The sequence below is a fragment of the Microcebus murinus genome, unplaced genomic scaffold, assembly GCF_040939455.1.
Source record: "Microcebus murinus isolate Inina unplaced genomic scaffold, M.murinus_Inina_mat1.0 scaf009_hap2_Mmur4.0, whole genome shotgun sequence".
In the NCBI taxonomy this organism is placed as follows: Eukaryota; Metazoa; Chordata; class Mammalia; order Primates; family Cheirogaleidae; genus Microcebus; species Microcebus murinus.
In genome coordinates, this window is record NW_027438955.1 from 863,299 (window position 1) to 878,414 (window position 15,116).

Genomic DNA, 15,116 nt, shown 5'->3' on the forward strand with positions numbered 1-15,116 from the left:
GTTCTGGTCACATACTCCCTCAAAATGACATCCTGGCCTTCTTCTGGAACTCCCTCCCCTCTCAGACTCTCAAGGTTTCCTCCAGCGTGTCGGTTCCCACAGAGCAGACCTTTGGTCTGAGACCTGACAGTCCAGAAGCCACGCATGCTGCCGCGTGACGGCGGTGTCGCGGCTTGGGACAAGAGGAGGCCCCACGGTGCGGGCTGGGGCGCCAGGCACCGCGGCGGGCGCTGAGGGTGGGGGTGACCCCCACCCCGGGCCGCCGACTCGCTCCCAGAAAGGGGACAGAACAAGAGGCAAAACAAAAAAAAAAAAAAGAAGAAGCCTACGGCACCCGGTATTCCCAGGCGGTCTCCCATCCAAGTACTAACCAGGCCCGACCCTGCTTAGCTTCCGAGACCAGACGAGATCGGGCGCGTTCAGGGTGGTGTGGCCCTAGACGGCGGAGGGCGCCCCTGCCCCGCTCAAGAAGCCGAGCCTCTCTGCGCTTCCCCGCCGCCTCCTCCCCCCGCCCCAGGCCGCGCGCCGGCGCTGACCCGCACCGGGCCGGGCCTGTTGAGTTCACCGGCCGGGTCCGGCGGGCTCCGAGGGACGGGGGTGACAGGCGGGGCGGGGCGGGGCGGGGCGGGGCGGGCAGGGAGCGGCGGGCCGGGGTGGGGGGCTGTCTCTCTATACACACACACACACACACACACACACACACTCACACTCACACTCACTCACTCACACTCACACAAGATGCGCCTCCACGGCTGGACTCGCCAAGGTGGAGACCTTCCAGCCCCCTTCCTCTCCTCGCCTGGCCCACCCCCAGCTCGTGGCCGCCGCCGCCGCCGCCGCCGCCGCCGATTGCGCACGCGCGGGTCGCCCGCCCTTTGACCCCAGGCAGGGTCCGCCATCCCCGACAACCCCTTTCAGCTGCGCCCCCCACCCTGTGGGTGGGCTGCCGCCTATTCCCCCGGGCCCGGGCTGGGGCACAGCGCATGGGGGAGGGGAGCGAGTGTATGGGGCGTCTCTCTCTCTCTCTAGGGATGTGTCCCATGGGTGGGGTGGCGTGGTTTGTGGGGCGCTGAAGAAATCAGTCCCCTCCATCTCCTACCTCTGGAAAACGCCCAAGCCCTTGGAGAACTGCCGGCAACGCGACCGTGGGGGCCGGGACCCTCCTCTGTGTCCTCCTGTGGCCCAGTCCAAGGGGCCTGGGCCTGGCCGGGGCTGCATTGGACCCCGACCACCCTGGCGTGTGGACTCGCTAAAAATCGGCGATTAGATATTGGATTCCAGCTTCATTGAGGTCATTTCACTAATGAGTGCACCGGAAAGAGTTTCCTAATCCATCTGTGAGGGTGGCAACTGAAAGAGAATTTTAAAGCTGACAGAATAGGCGAGGAAAGGCATAGGAGATTTCCACACCCAGTAAGGAAGCCTTTCCGGAAATGGAAGAAAGAAACGAGCAAACAGAAACACCGGTAGCCCGCCAGGATCAGAGTCTGCCCCCGAGAGAAAGTACCCTGACCAGGTTCACCCGTGGGTGGGTGGCGAGCTAGCGGCATTCAGAAGAGCGAGGCCCGCAGTCTGTGCAGAAGACACCTGCACTCGGGTGTGTGTGGCGGCACGATTCACAAGCAGCTCCAGATGTTAAGCCAAGGAGAAGCCAGGGAGTTCCCAACGCCCCAGGTGTCCTCAGCCCACGACTGGCTGCTGGGGGAATGCGCAGCCCGGCTCCTTGTCTCAGAGCCCTTGTCTCAGAGCGGGACAACCAGGAGGTGTGACGTACACCCCGGGGTTCCCAGGAGGATCAGGCTGAAGCTGGGACTTGGCCTGAAAGTGTCCCCTCGCATGGCCACCCCCTTCCCCTTCCTGCTCCTCTACTCCTGGTGCCCCTCCATCCAGGGGCCAGACCTTAAAGAGTCACCCGCAAGAGAATCCTGGTCCCAAAGGAGCCTTCTGGGGGACCCGTGCTGAGAGAGGTTGTGGGCATGGCCCGCTGGGGCTCTGCCCGACCCAGGGCTGAGAGATGCAACCTCCCAGCTCTGGGTCCCTGCAGGGGAAGCGTTGGCAAGCACAGGGCCAGTCCTCCAAAGGCCCAGGTGCAGGGAGCCCAGGCCAAGCAGCCTGTGGAAGAAGCCACCCCGGGAACACGACTGCAGGCCACGGCCCTTCCCACCTCCTCCTCCTCCTCCTCCTGCTCCTCCACCCCCCCCCGACCTCCCACCCCCCCACCCCACCCCCCGACATGGCGCAGGGCTCAGAGACACCTCAGACACTTGCTACCCAAAGTGCAAAGGGCATCAGTTGCTCCTCCAAACCGCCCCCCCTGCCCAGCAGACCGCGTTGTCCAGCTAGCCCCCGGGCCTCCCTGGGGTGCCCAGCACAAAAGTGCAGACAACCACCGGACCCTCAATCTCAGTTTTCGGATGTTTTTGCCACTCTAAGGACCCGCAGGCCAGCTGGGCCTTCTGGCAGGACAGAGAGCCCCGGAATCCGACGTGGAGAGCTGGGTGTACGTCCCCACGAGGAGGCGGTCCCCACCTCCGCGGCTCTCCCCTTGCGGGGGGGAAAAGCAGCCACGGGGCCTCAGAGAAGACACCAGGCTGGGCGCCCGCCCCACAGTGGGGGCACGTCCCCCGCAGGCCACTTAGCGCCGGCCGCCGGCCGGCGGACGGTTGGGTGGCGCGAGACGCTGCGGCCGCCCTGCTACCGGGTCCCTGGGAGGGCGTCCTGGAACCAGCGTCCACACCAAGCCCTTGGAAGGCCCAGGCGACGGAGGAGCCCCGTCAGGCAGGGGCCGAGGACGGTGACGGCCCGGGCGGGGAGGAGCGTGTCAGGCAGGGGCAGAGGACGGTGACAGGTGACAGGCCGGGCGGGAAGGAGTCAGTCAGGCAGGGGCCGAGGAGGAGACGGGCTGGGTAAGGGTTAGGGTTAGAGTCAGGGCACAAGTCACAATCGCAAAGACCTGGAAGCGACCCGAGTGCCCATCGACCCACGAGTGCGTAAATGAAATGTGGCGCGTGGACACCACGGAGTGCTATTCAGCTAGGAGGAGCAGCGGTGAGAGGGCACCTCTCGTGGTTCTCCTGGCCAGAGCTGGAACCCGTTCCAGTAAGCCAGGTAGCCCAAGAATGGACACACGAGCACCACGTGCTCGCGCTCACCAGCAAATGGGTACGAACCGATGGACACCTAAGTGGACACAGAGGAATCACCTTCATCGGGTGGGTGTCGGGCGGGTGGGGGGAGGGGATGGGCATACACCTCCATTAGGAATGGGGTGGGTGCGCACCGACTGGGGGATGGGCGCACTTGAGGCTCTGACCCGAGGGGGGAGGCTGGGAGAGGGCAACGTACCCGACCTTAACATTGGTACCCCCACAATACGCTGGAACAACATCAGAGGTAAATGAATAAGAACACAGGGGGGAGGGGGGCACGGGCAACACATGTCACCTTAATACTTGGACTCCCATCATCTGCTTGAAAAGAGAGAGAAAAGAAAATGCAATCATAGAGATAAGAGACACTTTTTAAACATAATGAATCCGAAGAGAAAAGTAAAAGGAGGCCTGTGGAGCAGGTCTGGGTGTGACTCCGGATCCCCCAACATCAGGTGCCACCACCAAAGATTCCTACGTGTAGCCCATAGAACCCCAAAAGCAACGGGACGAGTTCTGGTCACATACTCCCTCAAAATGACATCCTGGCCTTCTTCTGGAACTCCCTCCCCTCTCAGACTCTCAAGGTTTCCTCCAGCGTGTCGGTTCCCACAGAGCAGACCTTTGGTCTGAGACCTGACAGTCCAGAAGCCACGCATGCTGCCGCGTGACGGCGGTGTCGCGGCTTGGGACAAGAGGAGGCCCCACGGTGCGGGCTGGGGCGCCAGGCACCGCGGCGGGCGCTGAGGGTGGGGGTGACCCCCACCCCGGGCCGCCGACTCGCTCCCAGAAAGGGGACAGAACAAGAGGCAAAACAAAAAAAAAAAAAAGAAGAAGCCTACGGCACCCGGTATTCCCAGGCGGTCTCCCATCCAAGTACTAACCAGGCCCGACCCTGCTTAGCTTCCGAGACCAGACGAGATCGGGCGCGTTCAGGGTGGTGTGGCCCTAGACGGCGGAGGGCGCCCCTGCCCCGCTCAAGAAGCCGAGCCTCTCTGCGCTTCCCCGCCGCCTCCTCCCCCCGCCCCAGGCCCCGCGCCGGCGCTGACCCGCACCGGGCCGGGCCTGTTGAGTTCACCGGCCGGGTCCGGCGGGCTCCGAGGGACGGGGGTGACAGGCGGGGCGGGGCGGGGCGGGGCGGGGCGGGCAGGGAGCGGCGGGCCGGGGTGGGGGGCTGTCTCTCTATACACACACACACACACACACACACTCACACTCACTCACTCACACTCACACAAGATGCGCCTCCACGGCTGGACTCGCCAAGGTGGAGACCTTCCAGCCCCCTTCCTCTCCTCGCCTGGCCCACCCCCAGCTCGTGGCCGCCGCCGCCGCCGCCGCCGCCGCCGATTGCGCACGCGCGGGTCGCCCGCCCTTTGACCCCAGGCAGGGTCCGCCATCCCCGACAACCCCTTTCAGCTGCGCCCCCCACCCTGTGGGTGGGCTGCCGCCTATTCCCCCGGGCCCGGGCTGGGGCACAGCGCATGGGGGAGGGGAGCGAGTGTATGGGGCGTCTCTCTCTCTCTCTAGGGATGTGTCCCATGGGTGGGGTGGCGTGGTTTGTGGGGCGCTGAAGAAATCAGTCCCCTCCATCTCCTACCTCTGGAAAACGCCCAAGCCCTTGGAGAACTGCCGGCAACGCGACCGTGGGGGCCGGGACCCTCCTCTGTGTCCTCCTGTGGCCCAGTCCAAGGGGCCTGGGCCTGGCCGGGGCTGCATTGGACCCCGACCACCCTGGCGTGTGGACTCGCTAAAAATCGGCGATTAGATATTGGATTCCAGCTTCATTGAGGTCATTTCACTAATGAGTGCACCGGAAAGAGTTTCCTAATCCATCTGTGAGGGTGGCAACTGAAAGAGAATTTTAAAGCTGACAGAATAGGCGAGGAAAGGCATAGGAGATTTCCACACCCAGTAAGGAAGCCTTTCCGGAAATGGAAGAAAGAAACGAGCAAACAGAAACACCGGTAGCCCGCCAGGATCAGAGTCTGCCCCCGAGAGAAAGTACCCTGACCAGGTTCACCCGTGGGTGGGTGGCGAGCTAGCGGCATTCAGAAGAGCGAGGCCCGCAGTCTGTGCAGAAGACACCTGCACTCGGGTGTGTGTGGCGGCACGATTCACAAGCAGCTCCAGATGTTAAGCCAAGGAGAAGCCAGGGAGTTCCCAACGCCCCAGGTGTCCTCAGCCCACGACTGGCTGCTGGGGGAATGCGCAGCCCGGCTCCTTGTCTCAGAGCCCTTGTCTCAGAGCGGGACAACCAGGAGGTGTGACGTACACCCCGGGGTTCCCAGGAGGATCAGGCTGAAGCTGGGACTTGGCCTGAAAGTGTCCCCTCGCATGGCCACCCCCTTCCCCTTCCTGCTCCTCTACTCCTGGTGCCCCTCCATCCAGGGGCCAGACCTTAAAGAGTCACCCGCAAGAGAATCCTGGTCCCAAAGGAGCCTTCTGGGGGACCCGTGCTGAGAGAGGTTGTGGGCATGGCCCGCTGGGGCTCTGCCCGACCCAGGGCTGAGAGATGCAACCTCCCAGCTCTGGGTCCCTGCAGGGGAAGCGTTGGCAAGCACAGGGCCAGTCCTCCAAAGGCCCAGGTGCAGGGAGCCCAGGCCAAGCAGCCTGTGGAAGAAGCCACCCCGGGAACACGACTGCAGGCCACGGCCCTTCCCACCTCCTCCTCCTCCTCCTCCTGCTCCTCCACCCCCCCCCCGACCTCCCACCCCCCCACCCCACCCCCCGACATGGCGCAGGGCTCAGAGACACCTCAGACACTTGCTACCCAAAGTGCAAAGGGCATCAGTTGCTCCTCCAAACCGCCCCCCCTGCCCAGCAGACCGCGTTGTCCAGCTAGCCCCCGGGCCTCCCTGGGGTGCCCAGCACAAAAGTGCAGACAACCACCGGACCCTCAATCTCAGTTTTCGGATGTTTTTGCCACTCTAAGGACCCGCAGGCCAGCTGGGCCTTCTGGCAGGACAGAGAGCCCCGGAATCCGACGTGGAGAGCTGGGTGTACGTCCCCACGAGGAGGCGGTCCCCACCTCCGCGGCTCTCCCCTTGCGGGGGGGAAAAGCAGCCACGGGGCCTCAGAGAAGACACCAGGCTGGGCGCCCGCCCCACAGTGGGGGCACGTCCCCCGCAGGCCACTTAGCGCCGGCCGCCGGCCGGCGGACGGTTGGGTGGCGCGAGACGCTGCGGCCGCCCTGCTACCGGGTCCCTGGGAGGGCGTCCTGGAACCAGCGTCCACACCAAGCCCTTGGAAGGCCCAGGCGACGGAGGAGCCCCGTCAGGCAGGGGCCGAGGACGGTGACGGCCCGGGCGGGGAGGAGCGTGTCAGGCAGGGGCAGAGGACGGTGACAGGTGACAGGCCGGGCGGGAAGGAGTCAGTCAGGCAGGGGCCGAGGAGGAGACGGGCTGGGTAAGGGTTAGGGTTAGAGTCAGGGCACAAGTCACAATCGCAAAGACCTGGAAGCGACCCGAGTGCCCATCGACCCACGAGTGCGTAAATGAAATGTGGCGCGTGGACACCACGGAGTGCTATTCAGCTAGGAGGAGCAGCGGTGAGAGGGCACCTCTCGTGGTTCTCCTGGCCAGAGCTGGAACCCGTTCCAGTAAGCCAGCAGTAAGCCAGGTAGCCCAAGAATGGACACACGAGCACCACGTGCTCGCGCTCACCAGCAAATGGGTACGAACCGATGGACACCTAAGTGGACACAGAGGAATCACCTTCATCGGGTGGGTGTCGGGCGGGTGGGGGGAGGGGATGGGCATACACCTCCATTAGGAATGGGGTGGGTGCGCACCGACTGGGGGATGGGCGCACTTGAGGCTCTGACCCGAGGGGGGAGGCTGGGAGAGGGCAACGTACCCGACCTTAACATTGGTACCCCCACAATACGCTGGAACAACATCAGAGGTAAATGAATAAGAACACAGGGGGGAGGGGGGCACGGGCAACACATGTCACCTTAATACTTGGACTCCCATCATCTGCTTGAAAAGAGAGAGAAAAGAAAATGCAATCATAGAGATAAGAGACACTTTTTAAACATAATGAATCCGAAGAGAAAAGTAAAAGGAGGCCTGTGGAGCAGGTCTGGGTGTGACTCCGGATCCCCCAACATCAGGTGCCACCACCAAAGATTCCTACGTGTAGCCCATAGAACCCCAAAAGCAACGGGACGAGTTCTGGTCACATACTCCCTCAAAATGACATCCTGGCCTTCTTCTGGAACTCCCTCCCCTCTCAGACTCTCAAGGTTTCCTCCAGCGTGTCGGTTCCCACAGAGCAGACCTTTGGTCTGAGACCTGACAGTCCAGAAGCCACGCATGCTGCCGCGTGACGGCGGTGTCGCGGCTTGGGACAAGAGGAGGCCCCACGGTGCGGGCTGGGGCGCCAGGCACCGCGGCGGGCGCTGAGGGTGGGGGTGACCCCCACCCCGGGCCGCCGACTCGCTCCCAGAAAGGGGACAGAACAAGAGGCAAAACAAAAAAAAAAAAAAGAAGAAGCCTACGGCACCCGGTATTCCCAGGCGGTCTCCCATCCAAGTACTAACCAGGCCCGACCCTGCTTAGCTTCCGAGACCAGACGAGATCGGGCGCGTTCAGGGTGGTGTGGCCCTAGACGGCGGAGGGCGCCCCTGCCCCGCTCAAGAAGCCGAGCCTCTCTGCGCTTCCCCGCCGCCTCCTCCCCCCGCCCCAGGCCCCGCGCCGGCGCTGACCCGCACCGGGCCGGGCCTGTTGAGTTCACCGGCCGGGTCCGGCGGGCTCCGAGGGACGGGGGTGACAGGCGGGGCGGGGCGGGGCGGGGCGGGCAGGGAGCGGCGGGCCGGGGTGGGGGGCTGTCTCTCTATACACACACACACACACACACACTCACACTCACACTCACTCACTCACACTCACACAAGATGCGCCTCCACGGCTGGACTCGCCAAGGTGGAGACCTTCCAGCCCCCTTCCTCTCCTCGCCTGGCCCACCCCCAGCTCGTGGCCGCCGCCGCCGCCGCCGCCGCCGCCGATTGCGCACGCGCGGGTCGCCCGCCCTTTGACCCCAGGCAGGGTCCGCCATCCCCGACAACCCCTTTCAGCTGCGCCCCCCACCCTGTGGGTGGGCTGCCGCCTATTCCCCCGGGCCCGGGCTGGGGCACAGCGCATGGGGGAGGGGAGCGAGTGTATGGGGCGTCTCTCTCTCTCTCTAGGGATGTGTCCCATGGGTGGGGTGGCGTGGTTTGTGGGGCGCTGAAGAAATCAGTCCCCTCCATCTCCTACCTCTGGAAAACGCCCAAGCCCTTGGAGAACTGCCGGCAACGCGACCGTGGGGGCCGGGACCCTCCTCTGTGTCCTCCTGTGGCCCAGTCCAAGGGGCCTGGGCCTGGCCGGGGCTGCATTGGACCCCGACCACCCTGGCGTGTGGACTCGCTAAAAATCGGCGATTAGATATTGGATTCCAGCTTCATTGAGGTCATTTCACTAATGAGTGCACCGGAAAGAGTTTCCTAATCCATCTGTGAGGGTGGCAACTGAAAGAGAATTTTAAAGCTGACAGAATAGGCGAGGAAAGGCATAGGAGATTTCCACACCCAGTAAGGAAGCCTTTCCCGAAATGGAAGAAAGAAACGAGCAAACAGAAACACCGGTAGCCCGCCAGGATCAGAGTCTGCCCCCGAGAGAAAGTACCCTGACCAGGTTCACCCGTGGGTGGGTGGCGAGCTAGCGGCATTCAGAAGAGCGAGGCCCGCAGTCTGTGCAGAAGACACCTGCACTCGGGTGTGTGTGGCGGCACGATTCACAAGCAGCTCCAGATGTTAAGCCAAGGAGAAGCCAGGGAGTTCCCAACGCCCCAGGTGTCCTCAGCCCACGACTGGCTGCTGGGGGAATGCGCAGCCCGGCTCCTTGTCTCAGAGCCCTTGTCTCAGAGCGGGACAACCAGGAGGTGTGACGTACACCCCGGGGTTCCCAGGAGGATCAGGCTGAAGCTGGGACTTGGCCTGAAAGTGTCCCCTCGCATGGCCACCCCCTTCCCCTTCCTGCTCCTCTACTCCTGGTGCCCCTCCATCCAGGGGCCAGACCTTAAAGAGTCACCCGCAAGAGAATCCTGGTCCCAAAGGAGCCTTCTGGGGGACCCGTGCTGAGAGAGGTTGTGGGCATGGCCCGCTGGGGCTCTGCCCGACCCAGGGCTGAGAGATGCAACCTCCCAGCTCTGGGTCCCTGCAGGGGAAGCGTTGGCAAGCACAGGGCCAGTCCTCCAAAGGCCCAGGTGCAGGGAGCCCAGGCCAAGCAGCCTGTGGAAGAAGCCACCCCGGGAACACGACTGCAGGCCACGGCCCTTCCCACCTCCTCCTCCTCCTCCTCCTGCTCCTCCACCCCCCCCCGACCTCCCACCCCCCCACCCCACCCCCCGACATGGCGCAGGGCTCAGAGACACCTCAGACACTTGCTACCCAAAGTGCAAAGGGCATCAGTTGCTCCTCCAAACCGCCCCCCCTGCCCAGCAGACCGCGTTGTCCAGCCAGCCCCCGGGCCTCCCTGGGGTGCCCAGCACAAAAGTGCAGACAACCACCGGACCCTCAATCTCAGTTTTCGGATGTTTTTGCCACTCTAAGGACCCGCAGGCCAGCTGGGCCTTCTGGCAGGACAGAGAGCCCCGGAATCCGACGTGGAGAGCTGGGTGTACGTCCCCACGAGGAGGCGGTCCCCACCTCCGCGGCTCTCCCCTTGCGGGGGGGAAAAGCAGCCACGGGGCCTCAGAGAAGACACCAGGCTGGGCGAAGCAGCCACGGGGCCTCAGAGAAGACACCAGGCTGGGCGCCCGCCCCACAGTGGGGGCACGTCCCCCGCAGGCCACTTAGCGCCGGCCGCCGGCCGGCGGACGGTTGGGTGGCGCGAGACGCTGCGGCCGCCCTGCTACCGGGTCCCTGGGAGGGCGTCCTGGAACCAGCGTCCACACCAAGCCCTTGGAAGGCCCAGGCGACGGAGGAGCCCCGTCAGGCAGGGGCCGAGGACGGTGACGGCCCGGGCGGGGAGGAGCGTGTCAGGCAGGGGCAGAGGACGGTGACAGGTGACAGGCCGGGCGGGAAGGAGTCAGTCAGGCAGGGGCCGAGGAGGAGACGGGCTGGGTAAGGGTTAGGGTTAGAGTCAGGGCACAAGTCACAATCGCAAAGACCTGGAAGCGACCCGAGTGCCCATCGACCCACGAGTGCGTAAATGAAATGTGGCGCGTGGACACCACGGAGTGCTATTCAGCTAGGAGGAGCAGCGGTGAGAGGGCACCTCTCGTGGTTCTCCTGGCCAGAGCTGGAACCCGTTCCAGTAAGCCAGGTAGCCCAAGAATGGACACACGAGCACCACGTGCTCGCGCTCACCAGCAAATGGGTACGAACCGATGGACACCTAAGTGGACACAGAGGAATCACCTTCATCGGGTGGGTGTCGGGCGGGTGGGGGGAGGGGATGGGCATACACCTCCATTAGGAATGGGGTGGGTGCGCACCGACTGGGGGATGGGCGCACTTGAGGCTCTGACCCGAGGGGGGAGGCTGGGAGAGGGCAACGTACCCGACCTTAACATTGGTACCCCCACAATACGCTGGAACAACATCAGAGGTAAATGAATAAGAACACAGGGGGGAGGGGGGCACGGGCAACACATGTCACCTTAATACTTGGACTCCCATCATCTGCTTGAAAAGAGAGAGAAAAGAAAATGCAATCATAGAGATAAGAGACACTTTTTAAACATAATGAATCCGAAGAGAGAAGTAAAAGGAGGCCTGTGGAGCAGGTCTGGGTGTGACTCCGGATCCCCCAACATCAGGTGCCACCACCAAAGATTCCTACGTGTAGCCCATAGAACCCCAAAAGCAACGGGACGAGTTCTGGTCACATACTCCCTCAAAATGACATCCTGGCCTTCTTCTGGAACTCCCTCCCCTCTCAGACTCTCAAGGTTTCCTCCAGCGTGTCGGTTCCCACAGAGCAGACCTTTGGTCTGAGACCTGACAGTCCAGAAGCCACGCATGCTGCCGCGTGACGGCGGTGTCGCGGCTTGGGACAAGAGGAGGCCCCACGGTGCGGGCTGGGGCGCCAGGCACCGCGGCGGGCGCTGAGGGTGGGGGTGACCCCCACCCCGGGCCGCCGACTCGCTCCCAGAAAGGGGACAGAACAAGAGGCAAAACAAAAAAAAAAAAAAGAAGAAGCCTACGGCACCCGGTATTCCCAGGCGGTCTCCCATCCAAGTACTAACCAGGCCCGACCCTGCTTAGCTTCCGAGACCAGACGAGATCGGGCGCGTTCAGGGTGGTGTGGCCCTAGACGGCGGAGGGCGCCCCTGCCCCGCTCAAGAAGCCGAGCCTCTCTGCGCTTCCCCGCCGCCTCCTCCCCCCGCCCCAGGCCCCGCGCCGGCGCTGACCCGCACCGGGCCGGGCCTGTTGAGTTCACCGGCCGGGTCCGGCGGGCTCCGAGGGACGGGGGTGACAGGCGGGGCGGGGCGGGGCGGGGCGGGGCGGGCAGGGAGCGGCGGGCCGGGGTGGGGGGCTGTCTCTCTATACACACACACACACACACACACACACACACTCACACTCACACTCACTCACTCACACTCACACAAGATGCGCCTCCACGGCTGGACTCGCCAAGGTGGAGACCTTCCAGCCCCCTTCCTCTCCTCGCCTGGCCCACCCCCAGCTCGTGGCCGCCGCCGCCGCCGCCGCCGCCGCCGATTGCGCACGCGCGGGTCGCCCGCCCTTTGACCCCAGGCAGGGTCCGCCATCCCCGACAACCCCTTTCAGCTGCGCCCCCCACCCTGTGGGTGGGCTGCCGCCTATTCCCCCGGGCCCGGGCTGGGGCACAGCGCATGGGGGAGGGGAGCGAGTGTATGGGGCGTCTCTCTCTCTCTCTAGGGATGTGTCCCATGGGTGGGGTGGCGTGGTTTGTGGGGCGCTGAAGAAATCAGTCCCCTCCATCTCCTACCTCTGGAAAACGCCCAAGCCCTTGGAGAACTGCCGGCAACGCGACCGTGGGGGCCGGGACCCTCCTCTGTGTCCTCCTGTGGCCCAGTCCAAGGGGCCTGGGCCTGGCCGGGGCTGCATTGGACCCCGACCACCCTGGCGTGTGGACTCGCTAAAAATCGGCGATTAGATATTGGATTCCAGCTTCATTGAGGTCATTTCACTAATGAGTGCACCGGAAAGAGTTTCCTAATCCATCTGTGAGGGTGGCAACTGAAAGAGAATTTTAAAGCTGACAGAATAGGCGAGGAAAGGCATAGGAGATTTCCACACCCAGTAAGGAAGCCTTTCCCGAAATGGAAGAAAGAAACGAGCAAACAGAAACACCGGTAGCCCGCCAGGATCAGAGTCTGCCCCCGAGAGAAAGTACCCTGACCAGGTTCACCCGTGGGTGGGTGGCGAGCTAGCGGCATTCAGAAGAGCGAGGCCCGCAGTCTGTGCAGAAGACACCTGCACTCGGGTGTGTGTGGCGGCACGATTCACAAGCAGCTCCAGATGTTAAGCCAAGGAGAAGCCAGGGAGTTCCCAACGCCCCAGGTGTCCTCAGCCCACGACTGGCTGCTGGGGGAATGCGCAGCCCGGCTCCTTGTCTCAGAGCCCTTGTCTCAGAGCGGGACAACCAGGAGGTGTGACGTACACCCCGGGGTTCCCAGGAGGATCAGGCTGAAGCTGGGACTTGGCCTGAAAGTGTCCCCTCGCATGGCCACCCCCTTCCCCTTCCTGCTCCTCTACTCCTGGTGCCCCTCCATCCAGGGGCCAGACCTTAAAGAGTCACCCGCAAGAGAATCCTGGTCCCAAAGGAGCCTTCTGGGGGACCCGTGCTGAGAGAGGTTGTGGGCATGGCCCGCTGGGGCTCTGCCCGACCCAGGGCTGAGAGATGCAACCTCCCAGCTCTGGGTCCCTGCAGGGGAAGCGTTGGCAAGCACAGGGCCAGTCCTCCAAAGGCCCAGGTGCAGGGAGCCCAGGCCAAGCAGCCTGTGGAAGAAGCCACCCCGGGAACACGACTGCAGGCCACGGCCCTTCCCACCTCCTCCTCCTCCTCCTCCTGCTCCTCCACCCCCCCCCGACCTCCCACCCCCCCACCCCACCCCCCGACATGGCGCAGGGCTCAGAGACACCTCAGACACTTGCTACCCAAAGTGCAAAGGGCATCAGTTGCTCCTCCAAACCGCCCCCCCTGCCCAGCAGACCGCGTTGTCCAGCTAGCCCCCGGGCCTCCCTGGGGTGCCCAGCACAAAAGTGCAGACAACCACCGGACCCTCAATCTCAGTTTTCGGATGTTTTTGCCACTCTAAGGACCCGCAGGCCAGCTGGGCCTTCTGGCAGGACAGAGAGCCCCGGAATCCGACGTGGAGAGCTGGGTGTACGTCCCCACGAGGAGGCGGTCCCCACCTCCGCGGCTCTCCCCTTGCGGGGGGGAAAAGCAGCCACGGGGCCTCAGAGAAGACACCAGGCTGGGCGCCCGCCCCACAGTGGGGGCACGTCCCCCGCAGGCCACTTAGCGCCGGCCGCCGGCCGGCGGACGGTTGGGTGGCGCGAGACGCTGCGGCCGCCCTGCTACCGGGTCCCTGGGAGGGCGTCCTGGAACCAGCGTCCACACCAAGCCCTTGGAAGGCCCAGGCGACGGAGGAGCCCCGTCAGGCAGGGGCCGAGGACGGTGACGGCCCGGGCGGGGAGGAGCGTGTCAGGCAGGGGCAGAGGACGGTGACAGGTGACAGGCCGGGCGGGAAGGAGTCAGTCAGGCAGGGGCCGAGGAGGAGACGGGCTGGGTAAGGGTTAGGGTTAGAGTCAGGGCACAAGTCACAATCGCAAAGACCTGGAAGCGACCCGAGTGCCCATCGACCCACGAGTGCGTAAATGAAATGTGGCGCGTGGACACCACGGAGTGCTATTCAGCTAGGAGGAGCAGCGGTGAGAGGGCACCTCTCGTGGTTCTCCTGGCCAGAGCTGGAACCCGTTCCAGTAAGCCAGGTAGCCCAAGAATGGACACACGAGCACCACGTGCTCGCGCTCACCAGCAAATGGGTACGAACCGATGGACACCTAAGTGGACACAGAGGAATCACCTTCATCGGGTGGGTGTCGGGCGGGTGGGGGGAGGGGATGGGCATACACCTCCATTAGGAATGGGGTGGGTGCGCACCGACTGGGGGATGGGCGCACTTGAGGCTCTGACCCGAGGGGGGAGGCTGGGAGAGGGCAACGTACCCGACCTTAACATTGGTACCCCCACAATACGCTGGAACAACATCAGAGGTAAATGAATAAGAACACAGGGGGGAGGGGGGCACGGGCAACACATGTCACCTTAATACTTGGACTCCCATCATCTGCTTGAAAAGAGAGAGAAAAGAAAATGCAATCATAGAGATAAGAGACACTTTTTAAACATAATGAATCCGAAGAGAAAAGTAAAAGGAGGCCTGTGGAGCAGGTCTGGGTGTGACTCCGGATCCCCCAACATCAGGTGCCACCACCAAAGATTCCTACGTGTAGCCCATAGAACCCCAAAAGCAACGGGACGAGTTCTGGTCACATACTCCCTCAAAATGACATCCTGGCCTTCTTCTGGAACTCCCTCCCCTCTCAGACTCTCAAGGTTTCCTCCAGCGTGTCGGTTCCCACAGAGCAGACCTTTGGTCTGAGACCTGACAGTCCAGAAGCCACGCATGCTGCCGCGTGACGGCGGTGTCGCGGCTTGGGACAAGAGGAGGCCCCACGGTGCGGGCTGGGGCGCCAGGCACCGCGGCGGGCGCTGAGGGTGGGGGTGACCCCCACCCCGGGCCGCCGACTCGCTCCCAGAAAGGGGACAGAACAAGAGGCAAAACAAAAAAAAAAAAAAGAAGAAGCCTACGGCACCCGGTATTCCCAGGCGGTCTCCCATCCAAGTACTAACCAGGCCCGACCCTGCTTAGCTTCCGAGACCAGACGAGATCGGGCGCCTTCAGGGTGGTGTGGCCCTAGAC

General features: G+C 63.6%; 5 non-coding genes across 5 annotated transcripts; all 5 read right to left on the reverse strand.

Annotated features, from left to right (window-relative positions):
• Window positions 1-322: 322 nt before the first annotated feature.
• Window positions 323-441, reverse strand: LOC142866986 (5S ribosomal RNA). Its single transcript, XR_012916718.1, has one exon. It is a non-coding gene; the product is annotated as a 5S ribosomal RNA (ribosomal RNA).
• A 3,543-nt stretch (window positions 442-3,984) lies between these two features.
• LOC142866987 (5S ribosomal RNA) lies at window positions 3,985-4,103 on the reverse strand. Its single transcript, XR_012916719.1, has one exon. It is a non-coding gene; the product is annotated as a 5S ribosomal RNA (ribosomal RNA).
• Window positions 4,104-7,646: 3,543 nt separating this feature from the next.
• Window positions 7,647-7,765, reverse strand: LOC142866988 (5S ribosomal RNA). Its single transcript, XR_012916720.1, has one exon. It is a non-coding gene; the product is annotated as a 5S ribosomal RNA (ribosomal RNA).
• Window positions 7,766-11,335: 3,570 nt separating this feature from the next.
• On the reverse strand, window positions 11,336-11,454 carry LOC142866989 (5S ribosomal RNA). The gene has a single exon (XR_012916721.1). It is a non-coding gene; the product is annotated as a 5S ribosomal RNA (ribosomal RNA).
• A 3,543-nt stretch (window positions 11,455-14,997) lies between these two features.
• On the reverse strand, window positions 14,998-15,116 carry LOC142867010 (5S ribosomal RNA). The gene has a single exon (XR_012916742.1). It is a non-coding gene; the product is annotated as a 5S ribosomal RNA (ribosomal RNA).